Consider the following 12,233-nt stretch of genomic DNA (forward strand, 5'->3'; position numbering starts at 1 on the left):
CTTAGAACATTCAGCGTGTCACTCACTTTGACTGACAGAGAGCACACCCACATTAGGCGCGCGAAAGGCTTTCAGTGTAAAAACGCGGACGAATCACTTTAAAGCGAAGGCGGTTCCTCAATTTTAGTCCAAAACAGACTAGTGTGGATTCACAAACTTTAAGATTAGTCGGGCGATGTAACTCGTTGTTAAGACCATTTTAATATTCTAATGTTCGATTTGAAATGCTCTAGTCTGGTCTACTTGAAGCTATAATACTTTAAACGCTGTTACAGCTGTTACAGTAGCCTACTGAAAGGTAAATACAGATATGCGCCTATATCACAATAAACTTTTAGAGAGAGAGAGAGAGAGAGAGAGAGAGAGAGAGAGAGAGAGAGAGAGAGAGAGAGAGAGAGAGAGAGAGAGAGAGAGAGAGAGAACTTTCGCTGCTCAGAATCCTACTCTATCAAGATTAGACTTGAACCTTGGGTAGGGCACTCAAGCATGTCACGACATCAGAGGAAACGTTTATATTTTTCCCAAGTCATTGAAGAGCATTACATCATAAGCAGGTAATCCCTTAGCAAATCTCATCATGGTGGCTGTCTTGTCTGAGAGCTGTTTTTGAAAAGCATAGCCTACTCATAGTTTGCAATGTCAAAACATTATGTTGTCAATAATCTGCCATCATACTGTTTCAGTAACCATATCTATCGATCTATCTATCTATCTATCTATCTATCTATCTATCTATCTATCTATCTATCTATCTATCTATCTATCTATCTATCTATCTATCTATCTGTCTTTTCTGTTCAATTTTCCAGTGAATAGTGACATTTTTCCAGATTTTTAGAATAGTCTATTTGTGCACCTGAGACTAGATTGTATTTGCTTGTATCTCTAGAAAATGGAGATATATTAAGAACTATTCTAGGACACTAGAACTATTAAGAATGTATCTTTAGTTGGCAGATCAACAACCGGGCCTTTTGTATGTAGGCCTACTCCAAAGGGACAAATATTAAGTTAAACACGATGAACACTTTTACCAATTTAGCACAATTTTAAACTTGTTTTACATTGATCTGTGAATTCCATTATGGACTCCCATGCCTGCAGAAATTAAAAGCAAATAATGTAACAATAAAGTTAAAAATAAATACAGGCAATAATAAATAAAGGGAAAAAGTAACATATACAATCAATTATATTTGTTTTATGGAATAGCATAATCAATTATTGAATTGAATTTTCTTTTTCTATTGTGTACACATTCATCTATTTATTTTTAATTTCTGCAGGTTTGGTCCTCCATATCCCATGACTCTTGGGATTGATAGACAACATCAATGTTCAAATGTTATTTTGTTGAAAAATATACACAGATGTTTATTGAAAATAAAAATGTTATATAAGGCAGAAGCCCTTGTTGACTGACTAGTGAAGGGCAGAAAGTCTGTTGTGTAGGTATAAAGACAGAGACAGACAAACACAGATAAACATTGACTGCTGTGTTTTTTTAGAAGGTCACCTAATGAGGAAAGTGCCCTGCTGATTCTGGGCAATGGGTGTGGATGCATCGATTCATTATATGCGTTACTGCTCAAGAAACGTTAGAAGATTGAGCTGCTGGGGTTTTAAGCGGCGCCAATGAATTGAGATAAACACAAAACACAATTAAAAAGTGTAAAGTTAATTTCCTGCTGCTCAGATGACTTGCCAAATCACTGATAAATGAAAGCATGAAAGGGACCTCATTACCCCACAAACGTATAATGCATTTGTTACAGGTCACTTATGAATCTCCATTTCCTAGAATGAGTAAAACAACTGTAATTATGCACCATAAATATTGATTAATAAACTGTGCATCACAAATGGATGGAGGTACAAGGACTCATGTCAAGGTTTATTTACCTCTTTTCTTATTTGTTTTTTTGTTGTTTGGCCTGTTTATTATGCAAATGATTTCTAATCCTCTTTACCCTTGATGCACGCACCTGTGTTGCATATTTCCATTTTGGTGTATTAAACTAGCTTCATTGTAAAAGTAATGTTTTGGATGGACATATTTTAGTAGTCAATATCTTAAACAGTTTCTGCTCAACTGGCATAGGTGTGAAAATGACAAGATATTCAGTATTTGTTTTGCACATATGAATATCATTGTCTGAGCTGGATTATACACAACCTTGTAAGCATGTATGAATTCATGTTTGAATATTTATAATCAACAAAATGTTCATTAACATTCTCATTCAGGTGAGTCTCGTGTGATAGTGCCAGGCTTTCCAGGTTTCCTCTTGTGGTTGTTGACATACTAATTGCAGATTTCTTCTTGGTAACTCAAGAAAAAAAAAAAATCCCCAAATCTTCATATTGAAACTCAGAATACACATTTAGCAGCCACATTAGTGAGTCCTCATCAGCTTAATGTTGCCATGGCATCAGTTAATTGAATTCCTTTGTTTGAATTGGGATTATACCACAGTAGTCATGTGGAGATGACAGTTTGTGTAAGCGACGTTATACCTGACTCCACATAGAGCCCTCACAAAAAGCTAATCATTTTAGAGGATACTTCATTCTGAGTAGGTCTTTAGTGTGTCTTCCCTGAGTAGAATTGCCATCCTTCAGTAAAAACACTAACCGTCATTGTCATTTTACCAAAATTCATTTTAAATGAAATGGCAGAATTTGAGTGAAGTGTACTAGATTACTAAAGCAATATTTTAGAAATTAGCTGGATTGTTGAAGTGATCCTGCACTAAAGGTCATACAAATGTTTATTTTGGACTTAAAAACAATAGTTTTACTCCCCCCAAAAAATGTGGCAAACACTGCGGCCCTCGAGGGAAACCACTTCAAGTGAGCGAATTGTCCACATTTATAAATGTCTGCCTACACTCAAGTGCTAGTAACCAACAAAAAGCTAGGACATGACTTGTTCAAGGTGTTCTTATTATGTCTGATCTTTTTGGCAGGTATTTGCGGTATGCTTCACAGCACAAAGTGACTAGATCTCTTCATCAGCAGGCAATAACATGCTGTTCTATTCTGATGTCATTTTCCTTCAGGACTGCTTGTTACTTGTTTGTTAAGTCTATCTAAAAAAAAATTGGGCAAGCCCAAAATTACTATTAAATACTTCAATATATAGTTTGCACTTTCTTTCACCCGAGCTTGTTGGAGTGGAACACCTTCAGAGCAGCAGGCTGTCGGCCTGATCCCTTCGCTGAGGCTGGGTGGAGCACAGCCGGGCTGTCTGGATTCTTTGAGGGCTTGAAGGAAAAACCACCCAGAGATTTAATATCCAGATGGATTGAAAGCCTGGTGGACGGCTGGGCTTGAGCACTCGTGGGCAAGTTTTACTACTTTTTATAGGTTAGTAATATAATGTCCCAATAGACCCAGACAAAATCGGGAGTGTTCAATATTACTCAGGAATTGTTGTGAGCTGACTAATGTAATAACAGATCTAGACCTGTACTGGTTATGTGTTGTAAGACATGTTCCAAACTGCAAAATGATTATTTTTGCTATTATTATTATGATATTTTGGATTAAATAAATGCAGCCTTGTTGAGCGTAAGAGACTTCTTCCAATACAATCTTGCTCAATCCAAAGTTGAACACTAATGTATATTTATAAATATTTCTTTATTAAAAAATGATATACGTATAAATTGTACATGCATATATTTTATACTCATTCATAAATAAATTAATAAAAGAAAATAGTATAAATAAATCAATTATAAGTTGTGAGATGTTTTTGAGCTTACAACCACAAATGGCCTACCAACTTTTGCAATTATGGTTTGCCCTTTAGACTGAACACATTTTCAAAAAGCAGCCATTACTTCTCAGGCAGAAGTGAACTGGAGGGAGTTATTCATATCTCCTTTTACCCTTTTCAAAAACAACAATTAATGAAACTTAACATGCGCATCAATTTCAAACGTCTATTGTGGCAGGTCACTCCCACTCGTGTTTGTCTAGAGGAAAGACAAAGACACCTCATTTGTGTCGGTGAAAGCATGTTGCTGTGATCTGTCAGTTTAGACAGCAAGGCTGTTTAACTCCACTAATTGTCAGAGTAACATGAAAAACAAAGCTCTTTTTATCTATAATTGAATTATGTACAGAGCAACAGTCGCCATGCAGTACAAATCAGAGACAGAAGAGGGACTGCCTGAACCTTGAGCTATGTGAGTCTGTCACCAGAGGCGGCAATAAACTCCATGCATTGATTGATCTGCGCTCATTAAAGTGAAGAACCAAAGCCTGCTCATGTCTCTAATGTGAGCATCATTATTAGTCAAACAAAACCGATTTAAGCTTTTAACCACAACTTGTATTCTACTCAAAATGTGTGTGAAAGAGTGAAATCTACAGTTTGTATGTGGAGGATATCTGTCATTTAGAAAGTAAAACATACTCTATTTGACTTTAAATACTTGTATATTGTCAGACGAAGCTTCCCTAGATGACGCTAAGACTCATGTCCTGCCTCAGCGTTAAAGTGGATTCACGTCACAGGCATGTATAAGTGCTATGTATATCTGTGTCTTTAAATAAGCTCTTTATGGGGAGCTGTTCAGTTTACCCTGAAATTAAATACGTGTTTATGAAAAGATTAAAAATGAAGAGAAAAGTAAATCAGTCTGAGTTATATAATTCCACAGGCACCGCTCTCATGATTATCATGTCAACAACATGACTATCTCTATTTCCCTATGTGTCAGTTGCCTGGTCTGTACGGACTACAGGGACACTTGTGTAGTTGTACACCGATTTTGTAGTTGACAGATGAAGACATCCAGATGGCCGCGTGGAGTTAGTCACACTATAGCTTGCTACGCTAGCTCAGCATGTAGACCTAAGCAGGGTTATGGCCATTTGATGATTTGGTGTTTTGGCCTTTCATGTCATTCTACAAGCTTAGCGAGCTACGTTACCACTTAGTCCCAGGATAAACAGACAAATCACATCTTGAAACGCAAGTGTGGAGGCGCCTGACACGCACATCTGGAGATGAATAGTGCGCAGGCTTTCAAAATCACTAACAGAAATCTGGACTTTCATCAAGGTGACTGTACAAAAAGACTTTACTCCCACTCATGTGTCTTGTCTTGCTCCCTTCACGATCGATGGAGATGAAAGCGAGGAATGAAAAGTAAAATTGCCTGAGTGATTTACAGTTGATCAGATATGAGACCTCTTTCTCATATATCACTCCATGTAGATCTACACAAATTCCTTTTCGGTTAAAGGTAACACCTAGCGCTGATGCTAAAGGAAGAATGTAGCCAAAGACTGTATATATACCAAGACGGTCCATTCATTTTACTCTGAATGAGAGAAAGTGCAACGGCAGAATAAATCCTGCCTTCTAAGTAAAAGAGCCAATTAGTAAAGTCATCACATTACTGCAAAAAACAATCAGTGTCTTGAGACGCGTTTGGGACTGTACAACCGTATTGGCTGGACCGACCTAAAAAATACACTTTTTTCTAACTTTAATTGAGTGAAAGAAATGCCATTAAAGGACAGTTCATGTTAGATTATATTGATGATTTGAAATTGTATTTAAATGTGAGTTTGGCAAGCAGTTTTAGAGATTTCGGCATTCAAGGAGTTGGTCTTACATGCCAAAAATAGCTGTCCAGAGGCTTTGCAAATAGGACTGCCGCGTGAACTGACTTTCCTTGAAAGGGACTTTGATGTAGCTGCATGTTTACATGCACTCTGAAAGTTCAATTTCAGTTGCAATAATTTGTTTTCTTTAAAATGTCCCATAGTCCAAAAGAAATGATAACAGTCTGTTTTTTGCAAAGTCGAACTATCCAGCCTGGTCTTGTAGTTTATATGTGGCTATTAACATTTACAGGTACAAAAACATACTTTTTTGTACATTTGGACTGATACGCAAATGCAAAATATGGATATATAGATAACATCTAAAATGTAAACATTATTACATATTTACAGCTATAGAAACGCTTAAAATAAAATAATGAGTCAAATGGTCAACCACACAGTGTTCTTCCACAAGAAAGTTAATACTAATATATAGAAGCTGCACAGTGTCATTCACACAAATCCATCATGGTAACATGTTGAAATTTAAAAAATGCAATAAGCATTAATTTAACAACATTAAATGTAACATAAAACCCTAATGTACATAACTGATTAGAAAAAAACTAAGAAAATTATGAAGAAAGTTATTTAAAAACAAAATACATCAAATGTGAAGTGTCACGCAGGGAATTGTGGGAATGTCAATTTACATTTTTTCAGTGTAAATTATACAATGACTTTTACAGTAAAATTACATTAAATGTACCATTATATATATCACAGTTATTTACCATATATAGTAAGGAAACTTTCTGTTAACCAATTAACAGTTTTTCACTGTAGCATTTTTACAGTCTTTTACCGTTAAAATCACGATCATTTTTTACAGTGTACAGTTGGCCGCATTGTGCAGGTGAATTTATTTAATCCTTCAAAAACTTGACTACGCATTTTGTTATGTATACTCAGACCAATGAAGACTGTAGTTTAACGCTTATGTTTTATTCCCTTAGAATGGTAACACATTTAAAAAAGGTGGTGATGTATTATGTTTTTTAAGCATCAAAATAGCATCACAACTGTTGAAGTTATTAGCATGAATTACACAATTAAATGCTGTCACAAAGGTCCATTTGCATCAATTCAATCTTAAATTGATGTTCTTCTGATCTTTAACGTGGCGCAGCTGTTCTGCCAAAAAAAAAAAAAATGGCTCTTAGCTTACCTTTCAAATAAACCTCCTGCCCAGGTACAGCAGACAGGCATGGACCAAATGTAGCAACGGTCTAACATTACTCAGCCGACTCTTATAAATCAACCAGCCGTGAGAGAAAGAGAGAGAGAAAACAGCCCGTGTGGGTTTTCCATGGTGTGAAATAGTAGACGGTGGCCCCTGTTTGAATGTGAAGGATGGCTAGCAGAAAGGTGTATAATTTCAGTGTTACCCCAGCTGCCTCAGGCAGCCCTTAAATGCTGACGGTACTCAATTTGCTGATCCGTGACCCACCAGCCACGTTGCATCACCTCGCTATGCTGCCATCCGCATGCTTGTGTTATCCAGACATCACTCCCTTGGAATTAATGTTCATTTGTATGTGCAAATATGCTGCATGATAAGATGTTAAAGGCTTTGTATAATCTCCCCTGTGACTTACAAACCAGCACAATATGTTTCACTTTATGACTACAATTATTATCTAAATCTATTATGTATGAACATAATAACTTCAAATCATGCAATAACAACAGCTGTCGTTATCAGGCTGAGCGGGAAAATATAGGTGTGAATTTGCTGTCCTTGAGGCATATAACAAATATGGTGCATATTGATTTTTAATTTCACAAAAGCACAACCAATAGTGATCCAGAAACCTTCAGCAATTATTGTTCAATCAGAAGGCTAATGACATAAAACACAGGCCCAAATGAGCTCACTTTAGGGAAAGTCATTGAACACACACACACACACACAAACATAATTTAATGAAATGCACTCAAGCATCTGTGGTGATGAAAGCAAACAAAATTGGTACCCAGCAATCCAGGTTTTCAAGACTATCGTTATGTTCGCATGGGCTCATCAATGCATTGCTTTGGTCGTATCTATAGTAGGAGATGTTTCACTCATAAAAAAATGAATGGAAGAAGTCGAAACACTCAATATGGAGGTTATAGTTCCATAGTTAAGAGCCAATCTGAAGTAAGTTAGCATTGACAAACAGGTTTGAAGATTTCAGTCTTTCTTTATACAGATATGAGACTACATACCTGACTGGAAATGCTGCCCAGGGCTTTTACTAAGATGGCTGCCGAGTTAGCTGACTTTGTGTACATTGGCACACAGGTGATTGAAGCTCATACAGAATTTAACACTAGTGCTGTGGTGATGACAAATCATAAAGGCATGATGATATACAAACCTTGAGATGTCAGTTCGCCTGAGAAGCACCATCAGTTGAATGTTCAGCTGGAAGGGAAAAAAAAGACAATTTATAGTCATTATATGGATCCCACTGGCAGTTATGGCAATTAAATGAGACATATAATCGTAAAAATGTCGATTTGTGGCGTATTTCATGTCATTTTTGCAACAGTAAGGAGGACAGGCACTAATAAACTTCCACTCCCTATCTAGATTTATTAATATACTATTTCACAATTCCATTGTATTATAAAAGTGTAGTATAATCAAGTTTTCCTAATACTAATTTATTAACACTTCCCCCACATAAACATTGTTGGTATCTTCCTTTCTGTTTTGCAGGGCTAAATAGTATAACTAAACTGTAATATATTGTATTTCTGTATTTAAATTGTAATTTCATCAGAATATTGAGTGTATGTTAAAAAGAGAAGTAAATTGATATTTGATAAGATCAAGTCATTAACATTTTACAACATCAAGTCATTAACATATGCACCTGAAATGTATTCATTGTGTACTTGTGTCACTATTTTGTTGCTTATTTGTAATGGAAAATATGCCGCAAAGAAAACAAGCCAATACACAAGTGATTTCAAAAAATACCCAAGGAGTAGTGGCTTAAAGTGTCAGATCCTTGGTACATGCCACTCATTGGTTTCAATTTCAGATTTTGTAGCTGCGTCAAAAGAAAATCCAGGATATGGCGGGAATGGATGTTTCTACAGCTTTTGTGGTGCTGAGGTTTTGGGGCACCCCTCTTGATGCAAGATGTAATGTCCAAAGAACAAGAAATTATATATCGCAAGATCTAAATCAGCATTCTCAAATTCTCAAAAAAAAAAAAAAGAGAAGACAATGTACTAGTATAGAATAGAACATCAAAGCTTCCATGAGATGTTCAGAAGGCCCTGCAAGGGCTTTATTTATTTCACACTGTGCCAACTTCATTAACTTCTACATTGTGCCAATCTAAGCTTGAGGCCCCTTGCAGTCATTTGCCCTGGGGCAATGGCCCTCATTGGCCCGGGTCTGTAATCCGTCTTTGCGTATAGTATAATCTGCATTGTTTTTGTTTTTTAAATTAATCGTTTTTCTTAGAAAACATTTGAACAAAACTGTCATAGTTACAACATGACTAAAATTCCATTTGTTGCTTTTTCTTACCACTGTTGAAAGGAAGCAGTGAAAAAACAAATATTTTGTTGAATCTTCTTGGTTAAAAAATGAACACATAAGAAGGCAGGAAGCCGAGGGAAAGGGGAGGAGAACCTTAGTCCTTATTGATAGTCTGAGTACCCATAATGAGATGCCAGCAGCTCTCAGCAAAGTTTGGAGTCATCTCCATCATTAAGGCGCCCACATGGACTTTTGACTTTAAGCATAGGTAAAATTTCCTTGAGGGAAAGAAAAGAGGGATTATGTAAGCTTTGAGGGGATTGGAGCACGTACATCCCAGTTCCTCTGCCTTGTTTCATCTTTTGATTCAGTTAATTCTTTGTAGGGTAAAGGAGGAGGTGAAAGCGCTGACTGCCGGCTGAATATACTCTCTCTCTTTCATGTGTGTTCTTCCGCTGCGTCCTTCTCCTTCACTTTTCTCTCACCCTTTCTTCCCCATCTCACAGCCTTTCATTCGCACTTTCTCTCTCATTTCCAAATGCAGTGCTCTTTTACTCTTTCTCCTGTTTTTGTTGCTCCTGTCACCTCACAAGTCGTTTTCACTGTTTGCTCTTCTCTGCACCCCACTTTCCATCACAGTGGGGCATAACATACTGATGCTGACAGGAAGACTCCAAAGTCACATCCGAGTTAGCTGGTAGCTCATTTTCCCAAGCTTATTCCAAACACACTGCTGTGTACAAATAGGCAGAGCTGACCCCACTCTGTGCCACATACAGTAAGTGTCCATGCTTACAAAAAATATACTCAGAAATTGTTCAACCAAACGGAAGAGCACAAATAACCACTTGTTTCCATTTCAGAAGCGTTGTGGGTTTAGAGAATGGCAGCTCTAATTCCTGAATTTGATTTGAAGAAGTAAACTGAATAATTTAGTTTTGAATTTAAGAATATGGAAATGCATATTTGTAGATTATGATTTTGAAAAAGACTCTTATGCACATTTACTTGCATTTACTTGATCAAAAATAAAATAAAAACGGTAATATTGTAAAATATTATTATAACTTAAACTAATTGTTTTCTATTTGAATATATATTACAATGTAATTTATTCTGTCAAAGCTGACTTTTCTGAATCATTACGCCAGTCTTCAGTGGCACATGATCCTTCAGAAATTATTCTAATAGTATGATTTGGTGCTCAAGAAACATTTCTTATTATTATCTATGTTGGGGGGAAAACAGTTGTTCTGCTTAATATTTTTGTGAAAACAGAATCAAAAGAACAAGATTTAATTGAAACCACTTGATCAATTTAACGCATACTTGCTTAAAAAAAATTCTTTCAAAATTATATACATTTAAAAAATAATATTAACTTTTTTTTGCAAGAATTGTTTCAATTATTTGAATTGTTTTCATCAAATTCTTCTTTCATTGCATTTCAGATTCAGTATCCCGTGGGATGCTGCTACTTCAATTCATATTTCAAATCAGGATTGAAAAATTCTGAATGGTGCTGAGTTTCTCTGAACAATGTATTCAGCAGGAGTGTGTGTTGATTCAAAATGACAGGTCAGACTTAATACAGTATGATGTTAAATGAGGAAAGACAGTCTTTTGGTCAATAAAAACATTATTGAAACCTCATGTTAACCCTCACATCATTCAAACTTTTTATATTCTTAAGAGACTCTGTTATGATTAGTCATAAAAGATGTAGCAAGTGCAGTATACTTAGCAGCTAAATTATTAATAGAGCATATTTGTCCTTGCAGCAATGCAGGCAAACATTGACTATTTACATAGATGAGGAAGCTTCATGTGATGGACTGGCACACATGGTTATTATGTTATCATTTTAAGAACATGCCAACAATTACATTCAAATTGCACAAATATACAAAGCTCAGCCTTTGAGTGTGATTCTGATCTAAAAGTTGGAGAATATTCAAGAAATGTGTCAGTGATGACGCACTGCAAAGTAATAATCTGCTGGACCTTGAGGACGGAAGAGATTTATAGGGATGGGGGAAAAAAGATTTTGGTTCAGGCCGCGAGTGGCAAAGCTGCTTCGAAACATAAATTTAATTGAAGAAGCATCGGCCGCACAATGATATCAGATAATTAAATCAAGAAACAATTGTGCTTTATGTCTTCTTAAAATCTCTGACTTAACACCTGAAATCTGAAACCACCACTCGGGAGACACAAAGCCTCCCAAAAAAAGGGGGAGGGGGGGGGGGATCATTTTAATTCCCAGGGATAACTTGGCATCAGAGGAACCGGAGAGCTTGTCGTCATGGAGGGCAAGATTAGCAATTATTCTTCATTCCGAGAGCTCTTCACCATCGCCGGTTATGTATAACAAAGGCTCTCAAAGTTTGCACTTTGCCTCTGAATAGGTATAAAATCCCTTTTTTTTCTATTAAATTGAAATCTTCTCCCCTGACATAACAGATATGGTATCTGAAAACTTAATAAGTCATTTTCACAGCTCATCAGCCATTCCCGTTCGAGAAGCTTCGTCCTAGCGCCGTGGACATCGCAAGCCTCAGAGGCCAGGAGGATAATGTACTTTCCGTCAAATCGTGACACTTGATTGACATGCCGAGACAGGTATTAGGCCTCATTTTCTACCCGTACATCCCTGAGTTAATATCTCTAGATGGCTGTGAGGAAAAAGAGGATGAAAATAGATTTGTTTGGACGAGTGTTTACTCCCCTGGATGCTTTAGAAACAAAGCTCTTAACAACATCCTATCAATGCCGAATCTGTAAGCGCATGATGAATTTGATGGCATGAAGTGGAATATCTGACCTCAATCTCAGCGATAGTCACACTTCTACAGAATGAATAAAGATTTTTATGAATAAAACGCTCCGTAAATAACATTAGATACTCATATGGTCATGATCGTATTTGCTAATGTTAATGTGGATCCTTGGATTCTTTGTTTTTAATATAAAAACAAGCCAAGCAAGAACATTTAAGAACATTCCTAATGTTTTACGTGTCTGCTTCTATGTGCAGCTATGCAAAAAGAAAACATGAAACAACCTTTCATATTTTTGATTTGTTATCCTGATTCTTTCAGATCCTCAGAAATCTCTTTCA

The sequence above is a fragment of the Rhinichthys klamathensis genome, unplaced genomic scaffold (genome assembly GCF_029890125.1).
Source record: "Rhinichthys klamathensis goyatoka isolate OS25496 unplaced genomic scaffold, OSU_Roscu_1.1 h1tg000170l_1, whole genome shotgun sequence".
NCBI classification, from domain to species: Eukaryota; Metazoa; Chordata; class Actinopteri; order Cypriniformes; family Leuciscidae; genus Rhinichthys; species Rhinichthys klamathensis.